Source organism: Mauremys mutica, chromosome 8 (assembly GCF_020497125.1).
Source record: "Mauremys mutica isolate MM-2020 ecotype Southern chromosome 8, ASM2049712v1, whole genome shotgun sequence".
Taxonomy (NCBI): domain Eukaryota; kingdom Metazoa; phylum Chordata; order Testudines; family Geoemydidae; genus Mauremys; species Mauremys mutica.
Window position 1 is genome coordinate 15,014,633 of NC_059079.1, and position 12,403 is coordinate 15,027,035.

At 47.0% G+C, this 12,403-nt stretch overlaps 1 protein-coding gene across 5 annotated transcripts in view; it reads left to right on the forward strand.

Annotated features, from left to right (window-relative positions):
• Positions 1 to 12,403, forward strand: part of FGGY (FGGY carbohydrate kinase domain containing) — a 372,408-nt gene that overhangs the window by 97,402 nt on the left and 262,603 nt on the right. The gene's annotated exons all lie outside the window — the stretch shown is intronic.

The following is a 12,403-nucleotide window of genomic DNA, read 5'->3' on the forward strand; positions in this document are numbered from 1 at the left end:
TATTATTAAATAGTTCCAAAGCTAAACTGAAACTTGTTTGCATATAGCGTTCTCCTTTTTCACTTGAGCACATACGGAACCTCTCTTTTAATATTGTCAGATCCGAGAATTAAAACATTATGGGTCAAACCCCAGAATAATCATGATAGGCTTAACAAAAAGTCACAAGATTTGAAAAAAATAATTTTAGGGTTCTTGCTTTTTGCCTTCTGGTGTATCAGTCACTATGATTCAAGTTTTCCAGTTTTTCTCCATGATTAGGGCTAGACATTGATCTAAAGAAATACAACCTGAAGCCTGGTGTACATTAGACAGTTTTACTTACTTAAGTGTATGTGTGTGGGGGGTAGGAGGGAAACCCAACACATCCCTAACTGACGTAGCTATGCTGCCAAAAGATTTAGTGTCAATAGTTATACCAGCAAATGAATTCTTTGGATCCATTTGGGGAACTGACTTAAGATTCACCACCAAAAGAATTCATTGGCAAGTCGTAGCTGTTTCTTCGCTAGTGAGGTTTACCAGTACAGCTCTACCAATATCTCTCTGCTGGCAAACCCTTTAAGTGTAGACAAGCCCTGAAATTTGCACATAATCAACGTGACTCAAGGACACGAGACTTTAAGAAAAATACCACCTGTGATACTTGCAATAAACTTGCAAGAGATGGCAACAGTGGTGATAGGGATTTTCAGTTAAATATCCCACTAGCAAAGAGGTGTGTGTTAGGGGTATGAGCCCAGGACTGGGAATCTCCACCCCTGAGATCTAATCCCAGCTCTGTCACAGATTCATCCTGTAACTTCAAATCCAACATTTTACAAAGCTGCAGCTGAATTTTAGATGCCTCGGTTTTTAGGTGCCTAGCCTAAGACACTTCAAGTGACTGCTTGTGAAAATGTTGTCAACATCTCTGTATTCGTTTCTTTATCAGGTTCATAAGTATAGTTTTGCTCATGTACTTGGAGAAGTGTTATGAGAATTAGTGTGTAAAGTACTTCTGAAGAAAGAAAGGGATGGACAAGTGCCAAATATTGCCGTTATTTATAAGCAGAATAACCTGATTAGTGATTTTTTTCCCCATGAGCATATTTGGATCAAAGTCTGCTTCATCATCTGAGCTCCATCCAGTATATCATGGGCCAGATTCACCATAGTTTGATTTATGTGCTGCACAAGTCCTGAAAAATACAAGCACAACCTTCTATAGCATAGAAGTTAGTTATCCAAACTGATCTGTTTTGTGTAGAGTAATATTTCAATGGGGTCATTTTAATGTTTCTGAATCAAAATATTTCAGAATTTCCATTCTTCAAATTACTGTGAGTTTTGACTTTTTTCATCCCTGTTGGGGGCAAAAAAATTCAGTGTTGAAATTTCATATGGGGCAGAAATTCCATTTTCTGACCAGTTCTAATAATGGCTTAGATGGATACCAACATGGTTGAATTTGAACTTTTGAATGAATGGCTCTGTATTGCTTTATCAGTCCCTTGAGCCAACCAATTAGGAGGGGAAGGCTGTAGCCTTTACTGACATCTTTTCCATCCACTGAAGCCTGTGTTTATCTTGCATCTTCTACTAGTCCGTCTCTATGCTTTTAAAAGATCCTTCTTTAAAAAAAAACCCACAGAGAAAAACAGTATGAAGGCAATAATAACTGGTCCCAGTGTGGCCATATCAGGTATGATTTGCAGATCTGGTCTAGTTATATCTGGACAACCTGTGGGATCTCTCTTGCTTCACAGATCTGCTCCTTCAGAGCCCAGATTTTCACCCTAACTTTCAAATTTTGTCTCCTTAGGGGGTTTAGGAAAGGCTGAGTTAGAACTGGCTGGGTTTGTCCTCTAGGGCTGTCAGGTTCCTGTTAAATTCCAGTAAACCAGATGTCTGTGGAAGGAATCTTATTCCCAGTGGCAAGCAAGAGGGAAATGCAACATTGGCATAAGGGCACACAGACAATATTTCAACCATTTCTGGCCTGAGGAAGGTTATAGGTGATTGTAGTGCTGTCCGTGTCTCCTTCTACTGCCCGCCTAACGCCTGATCCTTAAATCTGCTTTGCGTGGAATTCCTAATTCCTTCCATGAGGTCTAGATGCAGAGGACTTGCAGAGTCAGGGCCCTAGTTAAAAACCCCCACTGTGATAAGCAGTGTTTGAATAGAGTTTGGGTAGAGTATTATTGCTAGGGCGCTGTCAAATTAACGGCCATGAAAAACACGTCACAGACCGGGAAATCTGGTCTCCCAGTGAAATCTAGTTTCTGTGTGTGTGTGTGTGTGTGTGTGTGTGTGTGTGTGTGTGTGTGTGTACTTTTATCTTATAATAGCGTATCTCAAACTGGGGGTCCCAACCCAAAAGGGGGTCGGATGGCTATTTGTAGGAGGGTCACGGTATTGCCACTCTTACTTCTGCTGCCTTCAGAGCTGGGTGGCCTGAGAGTGGCAGCTGTTGTCCAGGCGCCAGCTCTGAAGGCAGTGCCATTGCCAGCAGCAGCGCAGAAGTGAGGGTGGCATGGCATGGCATGGCATGGGTGGGGGGTGGAGAATAGTCATGGGCTTTACAGGTTTATATTTTGCTGTTTTTAAACACATATTCATGCTTTGTTACTACACTGTGAAATTTAAGATTTAAATATCTGAAAGTGTGAAATTCAAGATTTAAAAAATGCAATGACCATGAAATTTACAAAAATGGGCCATGAATTTGGTACGGTCATGATTATTGCACTCTGCAGCTTGGTGTACTTGGTCATGCCTCAGCATGGGGAGATGGACTAAGTGACTTCCTGAGGGCCTTTCCAGCCCTACATTTGTGATTTCTATTAAATATGTCACTGTTTGGAACCGGGTTTTTTGGCTCATGCCCCCAGCCCTTTCCTTCCTTTGAGCAGCTGCTTTAATGTGGGAAGAAATAGAACTTCAGCTCTGATACTTGTAGAATGCAGGTTCAGATCCTGAAGAAAATGATTAGCTGCTGGGGAACCTGATCAATCTCCAGTCCCTCTGTATCACAGTAAGTGGCCATCAATGGAATCGTGTTGCTTCATGTTCCTTGTAACTAGCGAAAGCTGGTATGTTGGGTGGCATGCAGCAAATGAGGGAGAGACAGCTATGGCAAAGATGGTTTTGACTTCATTAATGGACCCACAAAAGGATTTGGTTCTTTGAATACTTGAATAACTGTAGACCCAAGGATAGATTTAACTCTCCATATCAGGATGTTTCCTAGTACCAATATGGGTGCAAGCTGACATCCAGCCAGACCTCTTTAAGGGCTTGTCTACACATAAAAATTGTACCGCTTTAACTAGGCCATTAGAGTTAAAGTGGTACAGCCCCTCTAGAGTAGATACAATCATACAGGTATAAAGGTGCCATATCCCAGTATAGCTATCCCCGTACATTCCATACCCACATAGTTTACATCAGTAAATTTTAATTGTAGACCAGACCTAAGATGCCTGGTGCTGCAGGTGATGTTGCTGTGAACTCTTCCTTGTAATTGAAAAAATGTAATGAAAAATGAGAATGTTTTCTCCATTATTGGTGCCTCTGATCCACAATGCTTTAAAGTAAGTGACAGTTTCATAAATAAAATGCTAAAGGAGTTGGCCGATGATATTGCAGAGCCATTGGCCATTATCTTTGAAAAATCATGGCGATCGGGGGAGGTCCCGGATGACTGGAAAAAAGCTAATGTAGTGCCCATCTTTAAAAAAGGGAAGAAGGAAGATCCAGGGAACTACAGGCCAGTCAGTCTCACCTCAGTCCCTGGAAAAATCATGGAACAGGTCCTCAAGGAATCAATTCTGAACCACTTAAAGGAGGGGAAAGTGATCAGGAACAGTCAGCATGGATTCACCAAGGGCAAGTCATGCCTGACTAATCTAATTGCCTTCTATGGTGAGATAACCGGCTCTGTGGATGAGGGGAAAGCAGTGGATGTGCTATTTCTTGACTTTAGCAAAGCTTTTGATACAGTCTCCCACAGTATTCTTGCCAGCAAGTTAAAGAAGTATGGGCTGGATGAATGGACGGTAAGGTGGATAGAAAACTGGCTAGATGGTCGGGCTCAACGGGTAGTGATCAATGGTTCCATGTCTAGTTGGCAGCTGGTATCAAGTGGAGTGCCCCAAGGGTCGGTGCTGGGGCTGGTTTTGTTCAATATCTTCATTAACGATCTGGAGAATGGTGTGGACTGCACCCTTAGCAAGTTTGCAGATGACACTAAACTGGGAGGAGTGGTTGATACGCTGGAGGGTAGGGATAGGATACAGAGGGACCTAGACAAATTAGAGGATTGGGCCAAAAGAAATATGATGAGGTTCAACAAGGACAAGTGCAGAGTCCTGCACTTAGGACGGAAGAATCCCATGCACTGCTATAGACCAGGGGCCGAATGGCTAGGCAGCAGTTCTGCAGAAAACTACCTAGGGGTTACGGTGGACGAAAAGCTGAATATGAGTCAACAGTGTGCCCTTGTTGCCAAGAAGGCTAATGGCATTTTGGGTTGTATAAGTAGGGGCATTTCCAGCAGATCGAGGGACGTGATCATTCCCCTCTATTCAGCACTAGTGAGGCCTCATTTGGAGTACTGTGTCCAGTTTTGGGCCCCACACTACAAGAAGGATGTGGATAAATTGGAGAGAGTCCAGCGGAGGGCAACAAAAATGATTAGGGGGCTGGAGCATATGACTTATGAGGAGAGGCTGAGGGAACTGGGATTGTTTAGCCTGCAGAAGAGAAGAATGAGAGGGGATTTGATAGCTGCTTTCAACTACCTGAAAGGGGGTTCCAAAGAGGATGGATCTAGACTGTTCTCAGTGGTAGAAGATGACAGAACAAGGAGTAATGGTCTCAAGTTGCAGAGGGGGAGGTTTAGGTTGGCTATTAGGAAAAACTTTTTCATTAGTAGGGTGGTGAAGAACTGGAATGGGTTACCTAGGGAGGTGGTGGAATCTCCTTCCTTAGAAGTTTTTAAGGTCAGGCTTGACAAAGCCCTGGCTGGGATGATTTAGTTGGGTTTGGTCCTGCTTTGAGTAGGGGGTTGGACTAGATGACCTCCTGAGGTCCCTTCCAACCCTGAGATTCTATGATTCTATGGTTCCTTTTAAATTGCCAAAGCTTTTACAGTAAGCCTTGCACCTGTGGATGAGGTCCATTAGCATCCAGTTAAGTGGTAATTAGGTCTGTTTCTTAGGGTACGTCTACACTACGGGACTATTCCGAATTTGCATAAACCGGTTTTGTAAAACAGATTTTATAAAATCGAGTGTGCGCGGCCACACTAAACACATTAAATCGGTGGTGTGCGTCCATGGTCCGAGGCTAGCGTCGATTTCTGGAGCGTTGCACTGTGGGTAGCTATCCCGTAGCTATCCCATAGTTCCCGCAGCCTCCCCCGCCCCTTGGCATTTCCGGGTTGAGATCCCAGTGCCTGATGGGGCAAAAATCATTTTCGCGGGTGGTTCTGGGTACAGCCTCACCCCTCCCTCCCTCCCTGACAGCGGCAGACAACCGTTTCGCGCCTTTTTTGCTTGGTGAACCGTGCAGACGCCATAGCACAGCAAGCATGGACCCTGCTCAGCTCCATACCGCAATCGTGGATGTTTTAAACACCTCGCGCACTCTCGTGCAGTATATGCTGAACCAGGACCTTCGAACCGAGGCGAGTAAGAGGCGGATACGGCAGCGCGGCGATGACAGTGATGAGGACGTGGACACAGAATTATCTCAAACCGCGGGCCCCGGCGCTTTGGAGATCCTGATGGTAATGGGGCAGATTCTATCCATTGAACGCCGATTTTGGGCCCGGGAAACAAGCACTGACTGGTGGGACCGCATTGTGTTGCAGGTGTGGGACGATTCCCAGTGGCTGCGAAACTTTCGCATGCGTAAGGGCACTTTCATGGAACTTTGTGACTTGCTTGCCCCTGCCCTGAAACGCCATAATACCAAGATGAGAGCAGCCCTCACAGTAGAGAAGCGAGTGGCGATAGCCCTGTGGAAGCTTGCAACGCCAGACAGCTACCGGTCAGTCGGGAATCAATTTGGAGTTGGAAAATCTACTGTGGGGGCTGCTGTGATGCAAGTAGCCAAAGCAATCACTAAGCTGCTGCTACGAAAGGTTGTGACTCTGGGAAACGTGCAGGCCATAGTGGATGGCTTTGCTGCAATGGGATTCCCTAACTGTGGGGGGGCGATAGATGGAACCCATATCCCTATCTTGGCACCGCAGCACCAGGGCACCCAGTACGTAAACCGGAAGGGGTACTTTTCAATGGTGCTGCAAGCACTGGTGGATCACAAGGGACGTTTCACAAACATCCACGCGGGATGGCCAGGGAGGGTTCATGACGCTCGCGTATTCAGAAGCACTACTCTGTTTAAACGGCTGCAACAAGGGACTTACTTCCCAGACCAGAAAATAACAGTTGGGGATGTTGAAATGCCTGTCGTTATCCTGGGGGACCCAGCCTACCCCTTGATGCCATGGCTCATGAAGCCATACACAGGCAGCCTGGACAGTGGTCAGGATCTGTTCAATTACAGGCTGAGCAAGTGCAGAATGGTGGTGGAATGTGCATTTGGCCGTTTAAAGGCGCGCTGGCGCACATTACTGACTCGCTCAGACCTCAGCCAAACCAATGTCCCCTATGTTATTGCTGCTTGCTGTATTCTCCACAATCTCTGTGAGAGTAAGGGGGAGACCTTTATGGCGGGGTGGGAGGCTGAGGCAAATCACCTGGCCGCTGATTACGCGCAGCCAGACACCAGGGAGATTAGAAGAGCACACCAGGAAGCGGTGCGCATCAGAGAAGCTTTGAAAACGAGCTTCATCAATGGCCAGGGTACAGTGTGACTGCTGTGTTTGTTGATGAACACCCAACCCCCTTGATTGACTCAGTCCCTGTAAGCAACTCCCCCTCCCCCTTCGAGTACAGCTTACTTATGCAAATAAAGTCACTCATTTAAAAAGCATGAATTCTTTATTGATTCATTATAAAAAGAGGGAGAGAAGTAAGGGTGTGCTTTGGGAGGAGGAAAGGAGGGATGGAGAAGGCCATTAAAAAAATAAAATTCAGAGTAACGACATCCTTCTGGTTGGGCTGTCCACGGGGGTGGAGTGGGCGGGTGCACGGAGCCTCCCCCCACGCGTTCTTACACGTCTGGGTGAGGAGGCTAAGGAACATGGTGAGGGGGGAGGGTGGTTATACAGGGGCTGCAGCGGCACTCTGTGATCCTGCTGCCGTTCCTGAAGCTCCACAAGACGCCGGAGCATGTCAGTTTGATCACGCAGCAGCCCCAGAGTTGCATCCCGCCACCGCTGATCTTCCTGCCGCCACCGCTGATTTTCCTGCCGGTCTTCCTGCCGCCACCTCTCATCTCGGTTGTCCCTCCTGTCCTCACGTTCATCCCTCCTGTCCTCACGTTCACTGGCCTCTTTCCTGTAATTTGAAACCACGTCCTTCCACTCATTCAGATGAGCTCTTTCATTGCGTGTAACTTCCATAATATCCGAGAACATCTCATCTCGCGTCTTCTTTTTCCTCCGCCTTATCTGTGCTAGCCTTTGGGATGGAGGAGGGACGCTTGAAATATTTGCAGCTGCATGAGGGAGATAAATATTTAGAAAGATACATTTTACAGAACAATGGTTATACTCTTTCACAGTGAAAAGCACTATTCACCTTACATAGCACATGTGATTTCCCTACAAGGTCGCATTTTTCATCTTAATAGTGCCTGCTTGCAACTCTTGGGTTACAGATCTCAGACACAGGTCCAGGCATCAGGATTCAGCTTGCATGCGGCCATGGTAAGCCACTGTCTCAGTGATTTACCCCTCCCCCCCAACGCATGGCTAATACCACGCTAGCTCCCTGCTAATCAACAACCTTCCCCCTCCCCCCCACCCACTGCTTGTCCGGTAGCTTGGGGAAGATCGCCTCGCCGGTGACCAAACAGAAAAGATCATCGGCATTTCACTCCTCCCCTCCCCCCGCTTCGCTACGTGCAGGAAAGTGTTTTTTTTAAGCTGCTGCATTCCACGAACCCAGTAGAAAAATGGCCACCCCCCCCTTACTTAAATTCCTGATTTCTAACCAGGTTATCCTGAACGATATCACTTTGCTGAGGATAACAGAACAAGATAAAGAGCGCATGCTTCTTGAATGCCAGCAGTCACCGGGACCATACGCCGCTATGCTTTGCCACGCAATGATACCTGATTACTTGCTACATGCATGGCATGGTAAAGTGTCCTACCATGGTGGGCGGAACAAGGATGCTTTGCCCAGAAACCTTCTGCAAAGGCTTCTGGAGTACCTACAGGAGCGCTTCATCGAGATGTCCCTGGAGGATTTCCTCTCAATCCCCGGACATGTTAACAAACTTTTCTAAGTAACTATACTGTCTGCGAATGCGTCCCAAGTCCTCAGGGCAAATCAATCATTAAAAAAGGCTTGCTTAAAAAACACTGTTTGCTATTTGCAAAGGTACACTCACCAGAGCTCCCTTCCATGGCGTCATTCTCTGGAATAGTTGCTTGTGAGGGCTGGGAGCAGGGTAATTCCGTCAGGGTGATAAAAAGCTCCTGGCTGCTGGGGGTCACGGAGTGCTGTGTGCTCTCTGCGAGGTCTTCCTCCTCTTCTTCATCTTCATCTTCCCCGTCTGACATGGCAGAGATTACAACCCCCACCTCGGAATCCACGGTCAGGGGTGGGGTACTTGTGGCGCAGCCCCCTAAAATTGCATGCAGCTCAGCATAGAAGCGGCATGTTTTTCGACCTGCCCCGGACCTTCCGTTTGCTTCTTTGGTTTTCTGGTAGGCTTGTCTGAGCTCCTTAACTTTCACTCTGCACTGCACGGAGTCCCTGCTGTGGCCTTTATCCGTCATAGACTTAGAAATTCTTTCAAATACTTTTTCATTTCGTCTTTTGGAACGCAGTTCTGTTAGCACTGAATCCTCTCCCCATATAGCGATCAGATCCATTACCTCCCGAGCGGTCCATGCTGGGGCTCTTTTTCGATTCTCAGGAGACTGCATTGTTAACTGTGCTGATGAGCTGTGCGTGGTCACCTGTGATGATGAGCTCTCCACGCTGGGGAAGCAGGAAATGAATTTCAAAAGTTCGCGGGGCTTTTCCTGTCTACCTGGCCAGTGCATCCGAGTTGAGAATGCTGTCCAGAGCGGTCAGTGGTGCACTGTGGGATAGCTCCCGGAGGCCAATACCGTCGATTGCGGCCACACTAACCCTATTCCGATATGTTAATACCGATATTAGCGCTACTCCTCTCGTCGGGCAGGAGTACAGAAACCGATTTAAAGAGCCATTAAAATCGATATAAGGTGCCTCCTAGTGTGGACGGTTGTGGCGTTAAATCGGTTTTAGGCTCCTAAAACCGATTTAAACGCCTAGTGTAGACCAGGCCTCAGATTCTATGCATCCGATGAAGTGGGCTGTAGCCCACAAAAGCTTATGCTCAAATAAATTTGTTAGTCTCTAAGGTGCCACAAGTACTCCTGTTTTTTTAGATCCGTTTGTAAATCCCAAACGGCAGCTGTGGAATCCTGCAGCAGCCCAGGGCCAATACCTGTGTCAGGAAAGGGAGGGACTGCACAGGAGTAGCTCTGAAGCAGTTACATCCAGCAGCCTTCTCACAGGGTACGTCTACACTACGGGACTATTCCGAATTTGCATAAACCGGTTTTGTAAAACAGATTTTATAAAATCGAGTGCGCGCGGCCACACTAAACACATTAAATCGGTGGTGTGCGTCCGCGGTCCGAGGCTAGCGTCGGATTCTGGAGCGTTGCACTGTGGGTAGCTATTCCCTAGCTATCCCATAGTTCCCGCAGCCTCCCCTGCCCCTTGGAACTTCCGGGTTGAGATCCCAGTGCCTGATGGGGCAAAAATCATTGTCGCGGGTGGTTCTGGGTAAATGTCGCCAGTCACTCCTTCCTCTGGGAAAGCAACGGCAGACAAGCATTTCGCGCCTTTTTTCCCTGGATTGCCCTGGCAGATGCCATAGCATGGCAATCATGGAGCCTGTTTTGCCTTTTGTGCCTGTCACCGTATGTGTACTAGATGCCGCTGACAGTGGCGATTCAGCAGCGCTACACAGCAGCATGCTTTTGCTTTTGCATGACAGCAGAGATGGTTATCAGCCATACTGCACCATCTACCAATCCATAAATTGGTAATAAGATGATCATGGCTACCAGTCCTTTTGCACTGTTCCATTTGCTGCTGTCATAAGTGCCCCTGGCTGCTCTTAGCCAGGGGCGCAAAAGCCAAAATTGGGAATGACTCCCTGAGTCAATCCCTCCTTTTTGGTATCTAAAAATAGAATCAGTCCTGCCTAGAATATGGGCAAGTGTACTAGAGAACCACTGTATCAGAGAACCAGAGAGCACAGCTGCTCTGTGTCAGATCCTGCAGAAATTATGAGCTGTATGCTATTCACAGGGGGTGCTCCTGCAACAACCCCACCTGTTCATTTCATTCTTCCCCCAGCCTTCATGGGCTACCGTAGCATTGTTCCCCCACTTGTGTGATGAAGTAATAAAGAATGCAGGAATAAGACACAGTGACTTGTTAGTGAAGGCAGCCTCCAGCTGCTATGATAGTCCAGACAGGACAGTAAGGAGTGCATCCCTCTGCTAGTTCAGGGGCACTTGAATCTTTTCTTTACACATGAAGGGTGGGGGCCGATCGAGCTCAGCCCCCTGTTGCTATGACGATGATGGATATCAGCCATACTGCACCATCTACCAGGAAAAATTAGGACCAGGCACCCTTGATCGACCTGACAGATGCTAGTACGCATGGTTACCAGTCCTTTTGCACTGCCCCATGTGCCAATAGGCTGATGATGACGATGGGTATCAATCTTATTGTACCATCAGCCACCCATGGCGGGGGGAGCAAGGATGTTGGTGTTGAGTGCTGCACCATCCCGTCTATCTGCAGCATTCAGTAAAGATAGGGTGACATGTAAGAGTCAAGACAGGATTGTTTTCCCTTTCACTTCTGGGGGTGGGTGGGGGGTGCGTAAATTGCCTAGCTATGCCCTGACCCACTGCGGACACTGTTTTTGACCCTAGAAGCATTTGGCGCTCAGCCAAGAATGCAAATGCTTTTCAGAGACTGCAGGAACTGTGGGATAGCTTGAGTCCTCCAGTCCATGAGCGTCCATTTGATTCTTTGGCTTTCCGTTACGCTTGCCACGCAGCAGTGCGCTGAGTCCCTGCTATGGCGTCTGTCTGGAGATATTTAAAAAATGATTTTGAATTTCGTCTTCTGTAACGGAGCGCTGATAGAACAGATTTGCCTGCCCTTACAGCGATCACGTCCGCATTGTCCATGCTGGAGCTCTTTCTTTATTTTGATTTTTAACTGCATCACCACCCGTGCTGATCGGAGCTCCACGCTGGGCAAACAGGAAATATTCAAAAGTTCGCGGGGCTTTTCCTGTCTACCTGGCCACTGCATCCGAGTTCAGATTGCTGTCCAGAGCGGTCAGTGGTGCACTGTGGGATACCGCCCGGAGGCCAATACCGTCGATCAGCGGCCACACTAACCCTAATCCGATATGGTAATACCGATACTAGCGCTACTCCTCTCGTTAGGGAGGAATACAGAAACCGGTTTAAAGAGCCATTAAAATCGATATAAGGTGCCTCCTAGTGTGGACAGTTGTGGCGTTAAATCGGTTTTACACTCCTAAAACCGGTTTAAACGCGTAGTATAGACCAGGCCACAGTGTTGGAATGGGCAAACCATTTGCAATGAACAATTCATTTGACAAATGTAGTCCATTTTTCCTTTGTTTGTGAACTAGCTGTGAGTTTCTGCTATCCATAACAGCCCATTGGATAATGCATGTGGACAGCCATGTACATTCACTTCTGAATGGTTGCCTAAATCACATGGTATTGTTTCTCCTCACTGATTGGATTATCTAAGGTTTTTGCATAGAGGAGACCCACTTGAAGAAATCATTGGAATGCTGAATCTTTTAGGGAAGGAGAACTTTAGGGGGAGCCAACCGGCCTAGTGAAATCTGGGATATTTTATATCCTATTCTGTTCCTTTTTTGAACAAGAAAAAGGATTATATTTGCTAGTGTAAGGGGCACTAGATATAAAAATATCTGGGCTCTTTCATACTGAGGGAGATTGATACAGTAGAACCTCAGAGTTATGAACAGGACCAGCTCCAGGCACCAGTGGAGGACGCACGTGCCTGGGGTGGCACAGTCCGAACGGCTTTTTTTTTTTTTGCTTGAGCCGGCTATGGTTACGAAAACTAGAGTTATGAACTGACTGATCAACCATACACCTCTTTTCGAACTGGAAGTACACAATCAGGCAGCAGAGACAAAAAAAACCAAA